Raw genomic sequence first — 7,184 nt, 5'->3', positions numbered from 1 at the left:
GTATGGTGACAGCGCATTTGGACCATTTTCACTGAGAGGACGGATGGTAGCCATTGACAACGGTGATCCACCAACATACAGCTTGCCATGGAAGGAGACATGCGTGCGTGAAGAAGAAGACAATAGGAAAGCAGAGATTCAGAAGATAGAGCATCTCCAAAACCTCAATCTGTTCTCCATTACTGCATAACAAGTAACCTTTATTTCATGTTATTTAGTTTTCATAAACAAAAGTAATTTTTATTATTAATCTCCTGTCTAAGAATTACAAGATAATCATAGATTGCTTCAAGCCAACAATTTCCGTGGGATCGACCCTTACTCACGTAAGGTATTACTTGGACGACCCAGTGCACTTGCTGGTTAGTGGTACGAGTTGTGAAAAGTGTGATTTACAATTCGTGCACCAGTGAGCTTAATGAAAAGATGGCCTCAATCACATAATTGTATATATACATCAAACAATGGACATAAAGAATCAAACAAATCAAAGATTGCAATCATAAAAAGAGAATAACACACAAGAATAAAGATAGTGGTTATATAATGTAACCACACAATGAGGCTCAAAAACTTACAAGGTTGTGTGTTCTTAGCTCAAAAACAAGTTCCACAATATATATATCAAGCAAGTTTCAATCAAAAGTTTCTACTCAAATCAATTAGGATGGTAATGCTCTATCAAGAATGTTTTTCTTGGAAAATTTTCATTATATTAACTATTCTTATTATGTATATGCAAAGAAATCCAATAAACTGAGAGAAATGCAATTAAAGTACTAACATATGTACAAACTAAGAAAAGAAAAGTGCAACTAAAAATTCGAAAAGAAGATGAAAGTGTTAGGATTAGAGTATGTCACCCAAGATGGTCGATCGGCGACGGCCTCCCCACACTTAAAGGTTTGCACGGTCCTCCGTGCACTCAAAGGTGAGCTAGGGGGTGAAGTGACTTCGGATTGCCACCTTCAGCTGGTGGATTGGTGCACGAAATCATGATTATTCATTCTCCAATACGGTGCCAAAAACTTGGTACGCACGTTTATAATCTCACTTCTTCTTCACAACTTCGCACAACTAACCAGCAAGTGCACTGGGTCGTCCAAGTAATAAACCTTATGTGAGTAAGGGTTGATCCCACGGAGATTGTCGGCTTGAAGCAAGCTATGGTCACCTTGTAAATCTCAGTCAGGCGGATTCAAATGGTTATAGAGTTTTAATAATTTAAAAGATAAATAAACATAAAATAAAGATAGAGATACTTATGTAATTCATTGGTGAGAATTTCAGATAAGCGTATGGAGGTGCGCTATTCCTTCTGAATCTCTGCTTTCCTACTGCCTTCATTCAATCCTTCATACTCCTTCCTATGGCAAGCTGTATGTTGCGTGTCACCATTGTCAATGGCTACTTCCCGTCCTCTCAGTGAAACTGGTCCTCTACAGTTTCCCGCATGGCTAATCAGCTGTTGGTTCTCGATCGTGTAGGAATAAGATTTACTATCCTTTTGCGTCTGTCACTACGACCTATAGTTGCGAGTTTGAAGCTCGTCACAGTCATCCCATCCCAGATCCTACTCGGAATACCACAGATAAGGTTTAGACTTTCCGGATCTCAAGAATGCTACCAATTAATTCTAGCTTATACCACGACGACTCTGATCTCACGGAATGGAAGGCTCTATTGTCAGGAGAGGCAACCATGCGTCGTGGACCAGGAATCCAAGAGATATACACTCTAGATTGTTTTCATGTAGAACAGAAGTGGTTGTCAATCACGCGTTCATAAGTGAGAATGGCGATGAGTGTCACATGATCATCACATTTATCATGTTCTTGTGTGCGAATGAATATCTTAGAATAAGAATAAGCATGAATTGAATACTAGAACAATAGTACTTTGCATTAATACTCGAGGAACAGCAGAGCTCCACACCTTAATCTATGGTGTGTAGAAACTCCACTGTTGAAAATACATAAGTAAAAATAGGGTAGACATGGCTGAGTGGCCAGCCTCCCATGGAGGTCTAGAGATCTAAAATGATCAAAAGATGAACTAAAGATGTTCAAAAGCTGTAAATACAATAGTAAAAGGTCCTATTTATACTAAACTAGTTACTAGGGTTTATAGAGATAAGTAAATGATGTAGAAATCCACTTCCGGGCCCACTTGGTGTGTGCTTCAGCTGAGCATTGAGCTTTCATGTGTAGAGACTCTTTTTGGAGTTAAACGCCAGTTTGTAGCCTGTTTCTGGCGTTTAACTCTGGTTTGCAACCTGTTTCTGGCGTTGAACTCCAGAATAGGACAAGGAGTTGGCGTTTGAACGCCAGTTTGGGTCGTCAAAAATCGTGTAAAGTATGGACTATTATATATTGCTGGAAAGCCCTGGATGTCTACTTTTCAAAGCAATTGAGAGCGCACCAATTGGGTTTCTGTAGCTCTAGAAAATCCACTTCGAGTTTAGGGAGGTCAGAATCCAACAGCATCTGCGGTTCTTCTTCAACCTCTGAATTAGATTTTTGCTCAAGTCCCTCAATTTCAGCCGGAAATTACCTGAAATCATAGAAAAACACACAAACTCATAGTAAAGTCCAGAAATGTGATTTTTATTTAAAAACTAATAAAAATATACTAAAAACTAACTAAATCATACTAAAAACTATGTAAAAACAATGCCAAAAAGCGTATAAATTATCCGCTCATCACAACACCAAACTTAAATTGTTGCTTGTCCCCAAGCAACTGAAAATCAGTTAGGATAAAAAGAAGAGAATATACTATAAATTCCAAAATATCAATGAAACTTAGCTCCAATTAGATGAGCAGGACTAATAGCTTTTTGCCTCTGAACAGTTTTGGCATCTCACTTTATCCCTTGAAGTTCAGAATGATTGGAATCTATAAGAACTCAGAATTTCAGATAGTGTTATTGATTCTCCTAGTTCAGTATGTTGATTCTTGAACACAGCTACTTTATGAGTCTTGGCCGTGGCCCTAAGCACTTTGTTTTCCAGTATTACCACCGTATACATAAATGCCATAGACACATAACTGGGTGAACCTTTTCAAATTGTCACTCAGCTTTGCTAAAGTCCCCAATTAGAGGTGTCCAGGGTTCTTAAGCACATTCTTTTTTTTTGCTTTGGACTTCGACTTTAACCGCTAAATCTCAAGCTTTTCACTTGACACCTTCACGCCACAAGCACATGGTTAGGGACAGCTTGGTTTAGCCGCTTAGGCCAGGATTTTATTCCTTTAGGCCCTCCTATCTACTGATGCTCAAAGCCTTGGATCCTTTTTATTTTACCCTTACCTTTTGGTTTAAAGGGCTATTGGCTTTTTCTGCTTGCTTTTTCTTTTTCTTTTTTTTTTGCCATTTTTTTTCAGCAAGCTTTTTACTCACTACTTTTTCTTGCTTCAAGAATCAATTTTATGATTTTTCAGATTATCAAATAACATTTCTCCTTTTCATCATTCTTCAAGAGCCAACAATTTTAACATTCATAAACAACAAATTCAAAAGACATATGCACTGTTCAAGCATTCATTCAGAAAACAAAAAGTATTGCCACCACATCAAAATAATTAAACTAATTTCAAGGATGAATTCGAAATCATGTACTTCTTGTTCTTTTGTGGTTAAAACATTTTTCATTTAAGAAATGTGATGGATTCATAGAACATTCATAGCTTTAAGGCATAGACACTAGACAATAATGATCATGTAATAAAACACAAACATAAATAAAACATAAAGCATAATTTTTGAAAAATAGAAAAATAAATGGACAAGGAGATTAAGGAATGGGTCCACCTTAGTGATGGCGGCTAGTTCTTCCTCTTGAAGATCCAATGGAATGCTTGAGCTCCTCTATGTCTCTTCCTTGTTTTTGTTGCTCCTCCCTCATGACTCTTTGATCTTCTCTAATTTCATGGAGGAGGATGGAATGCTCTTGGTGCTTCACCCTTAGTTGTCCCATGTTGGAACTTAATTCTCCTAGGGAGATGTTAATTTGCTCCCAATAGTTTTAAGGAGGAAAGTACATCCCTTGAGGCATCTTAGAGATTTCATGATGAGAAATTTCCTCATGCTCTTGTTGAGGTCCATAAGTGGGCTCTTTTGTTTGCTCCATCCTTTTCTTAGTGATAGGCTTGTGAGATAAATCTCTCTATCTCTCATGACTCAGAGTTGGAAGCAATTGCCTTCCCTTTCCTCTTTCTTGAAGTTTCTCTGGCCTTAGGTGCCATTAATGGTTATGGAAAAACAAAAAGTAATGCTTTTACCACACCAAACTTAAAAGGTTTGCTCGTCCTCAATCAAAAGAAGAAAGAAAGTAGTAGAAGAAGAAGAAAATAGAGGAGATGGAGTGAGAGAGTGTATTCGGCCAAAGGGGGGAAGTAGTGTTTGTGATGTGCAAAAATGGAGTAGTGTTAAGGGGTTTATATAGGGGTGGAGGTATGGAGGTGACTGGTGAAGGGTATTTGGAGAAGAGTGTTATGAAAGGGTGTGAAGAGAAGAGAAGAAGGGGTGGGGTAGGTGGGGATCCTGTGGGGTTCACAGATCTAGAGGGGTCAAGGACTTAGCATCCCTGCTCCATTTAGGCGTGCAAAACACCCTTAGAATGCATGTCTGGCGTTAAACGCCAGCTTGCTGCTTGTTTCTGGCGTTTAACGCCAGCTTTTCTCCCATTCTTGGCGTTAAACGCCAATTCCATGCTCTGTTCTGGCATTAAACGCCAGTCTGGTGCTTGTTTCTGGCGTTTAACGCCAGCTTGATGCTTCTTTTTGGTGTTAAACGCCAGTTTGATGCTTCTTACTGGCGTTTAAATGCCAGTAAGCTCTTCCTCCAGGGTGAGCTATTTTTAATGCTGTTTTTTATTCTGTTTTTTATTTTTCAGTTATTTTTGTGATTTCACATGATCATTAACCTAATAAAAACATAAAATAGCAATGAAAAATAAATAGATATAATTAAATAACATTGGGTTGCCTCCCAACAAGCGCTTCTTTAATGTCAATAGCTTGACAGTGAGCTCTCATGGAGTCTCACAGATAATCAGAACAGTGTTGTGGCCTCTCAACACCAAACTTAGAGTTTGGTTGTGGCCTCCCAACACCAAACTTAGAGTTTGAATGTGGGGGTTTTGTTTGACTCTGTTCTGAGAGAAGCTTCTCATGCTTCCTCTCCATGGTTACAGAAGGAGAACCTTGAGTCTTAAATACAAGGTAGTCCTCATTCAACTGAATGACTAACTCTCCTCTGTCAACATCAATCACAGCTTTTGCTGTGGCCAGGAAGGGTCTGCCAAGGGTGATGGATTCATCCTCATCCTTCCCAGTGTCTAGGATTATGAAATCAGCAGGGATGTAAAGGCTTTCAACCTTCACTAGCACGTCTTCTACTAGTCCATAAGCCTGTTTCATGGATTTGTCTGCCATCTCTAGTGAGATTCTTGCAGCTTATACATCAAAGATTCCCAGTTTCTCCATTACAGAGAGGGGCATGAGGTTTATCCCTGACCCCAGGTCACATAGAGCCTTCTCAAAGGTCATGGTGCCTATGGTACAAGGTATGAAGAATTTTCCGGGATCCAGTTTCTTCTGAGGTAATGTCTGCCTCATTAATGCATTCAGTTCATTGGTTAACAAGGGGGGTTCATCCTCCCAAGTCTCAGTACCAAATAACTTGGCATTCACCTTCATGATTGCTCCTAGATATTTAGTAACTTGCTCTTCAGTGATGTCTTCATCCTCTTCAGAGGAGGAATATTCATCAGAGCTCATGAATGGCAGAAGGAAGTTCAATAGAATCTCTATGGTCTCTGTATGAGCCTCAGATTCCTTTGGTTCCTCAAATGGGAATTCCTTTCTGTTCAGAGGACGTCCCAAGAGGTCTTCCTCACTGAGATTCATGTCCTCCTCACTCTCTCCAGGTTTGGCCATGTTGGTCAAGGTTATGGCATTGCACTCTCTCTTGGGATTTTCTTCTGTATTGCTTGGGAGAGTACTGGGAGGAGTTTCAGTAATCTTCTTACTCAGCTGACCCACCTGTGCCTCCAAATTTCTAATGGAGGACCTTGTTTCATTCAGGAAACTTAGTGTGGTCTTGGATAGATCAGAGACTATGGTTGCCAGGCCAAAATGGCTCTGTGCAGAATTCTCTGTCTGTTGCTGAGAAGATGATGGAAAAGGCTTGCTGTTACTAAACCTATTTCTTCCACCATTATTATTGAAGCCTTGTTGAGGCTTCTGTTGGTTCTTCTATGAGAAATTTGGATGATTTCTCTATGAAGGATTATAGGTGTTTCCATAGGGTTCTCCCATGTAATTCACCTCTGCCATTACAGGGTTCTCAGGATCATAAGCTTCTTCTTCAGAAGATGCTTCTTTAGTACTGTTGGATGCAGCTTGCAATCCATTCAGACTCTGAGAAATCATATTGACTTGCTGAGTCAATATTTTGTTCTGAGCCAATATGGCATTCAGAGTATCAATTTCAAGAACTCCCTTCTTCTGAGGCGTCCCATTGTTCACAGGATTCCTCTCAGAGGTGTACATGAACTAGTTATTTGCAACCATTTCAATGAGTTCTTGAGCTTCTGCAGGGGTTTTCAGATGAAGAGATCCTCCTGCAGAATGGTCCAATGACATTTTTGACAACTCAGACAGACCATCATAGAATATACTTATGATGCTCCATTCTGGAAGCATGTCAGTAGGACACCTTTTGATCAGTTGCTTATATCTTTCCCAAGCTTCATAGAGGGACTCACCTTCCTTCTGTCTGAAGGTTTGGATTTCCACTCTAAGCTTGCTCATCTTTTGAGGCAGAAAGAATTTGGCCAGGAAAGCACTGACTAGCTTATCCCAAGAGTTCAAGCTTTCCTTAGGTTGGGAATCCAACCATGTTCTAGCTCTGTCTCTTACAGCAAAAGGGAAAAGCATAAGCCTGTAGACCTCGGGATCAACTCCATTGGTCTTAACAGTGTCACAAATTTGCAAGAATTTAGCTAAAAACTGATGAGGATCTTCCATTGGAAGTCCATGAAACTTGCAATTCTGCTGCATTAGAGAAACTAATTAAGGCTTAAGCTCAAAGTTGTTTACTGCAATTGCAGGAATTGAGATGCTTCCTCCATAGAAGTTAGAAGAGGGTGCAATAAAGTCACCAAGCGTCTTCCTTA

General features: G+C 39.7%; 1 non-coding gene across 1 annotated transcript; it reads left to right on the top strand.

The window, feature by feature from the left end:
* Positions 1–6,705: 6,705 nt before the first annotated feature.
* LOC148561511 (small nucleolar RNA R71) lies at positions 6,706–6,813 on the top strand. Its single transcript, XR_015888245.1, has one exon. It is a non-coding gene; the product is annotated as a small nucleolar RNA R71 (small nucleolar RNA).
* The last annotated feature ends 371 nt before the right edge of the window (positions 6,814–7,184 follow it).

The sequence above is a fragment of the Arachis ipaensis genome, chromosome B6, assembly GCF_059453495.1.
Source record: "Arachis ipaensis isolate K30076 ecotype BB chromosome B6, ASM5945349v1, whole genome shotgun sequence".
Lineage (NCBI taxonomy): Eukaryota > Viridiplantae > Streptophyta > Magnoliopsida > Fabales > Fabaceae > Arachis > Arachis ipaensis.
Note: the sequence above shows the minus strand (reverse complement) of the source record. Positions and strands in the feature narration are given on the sequence as shown.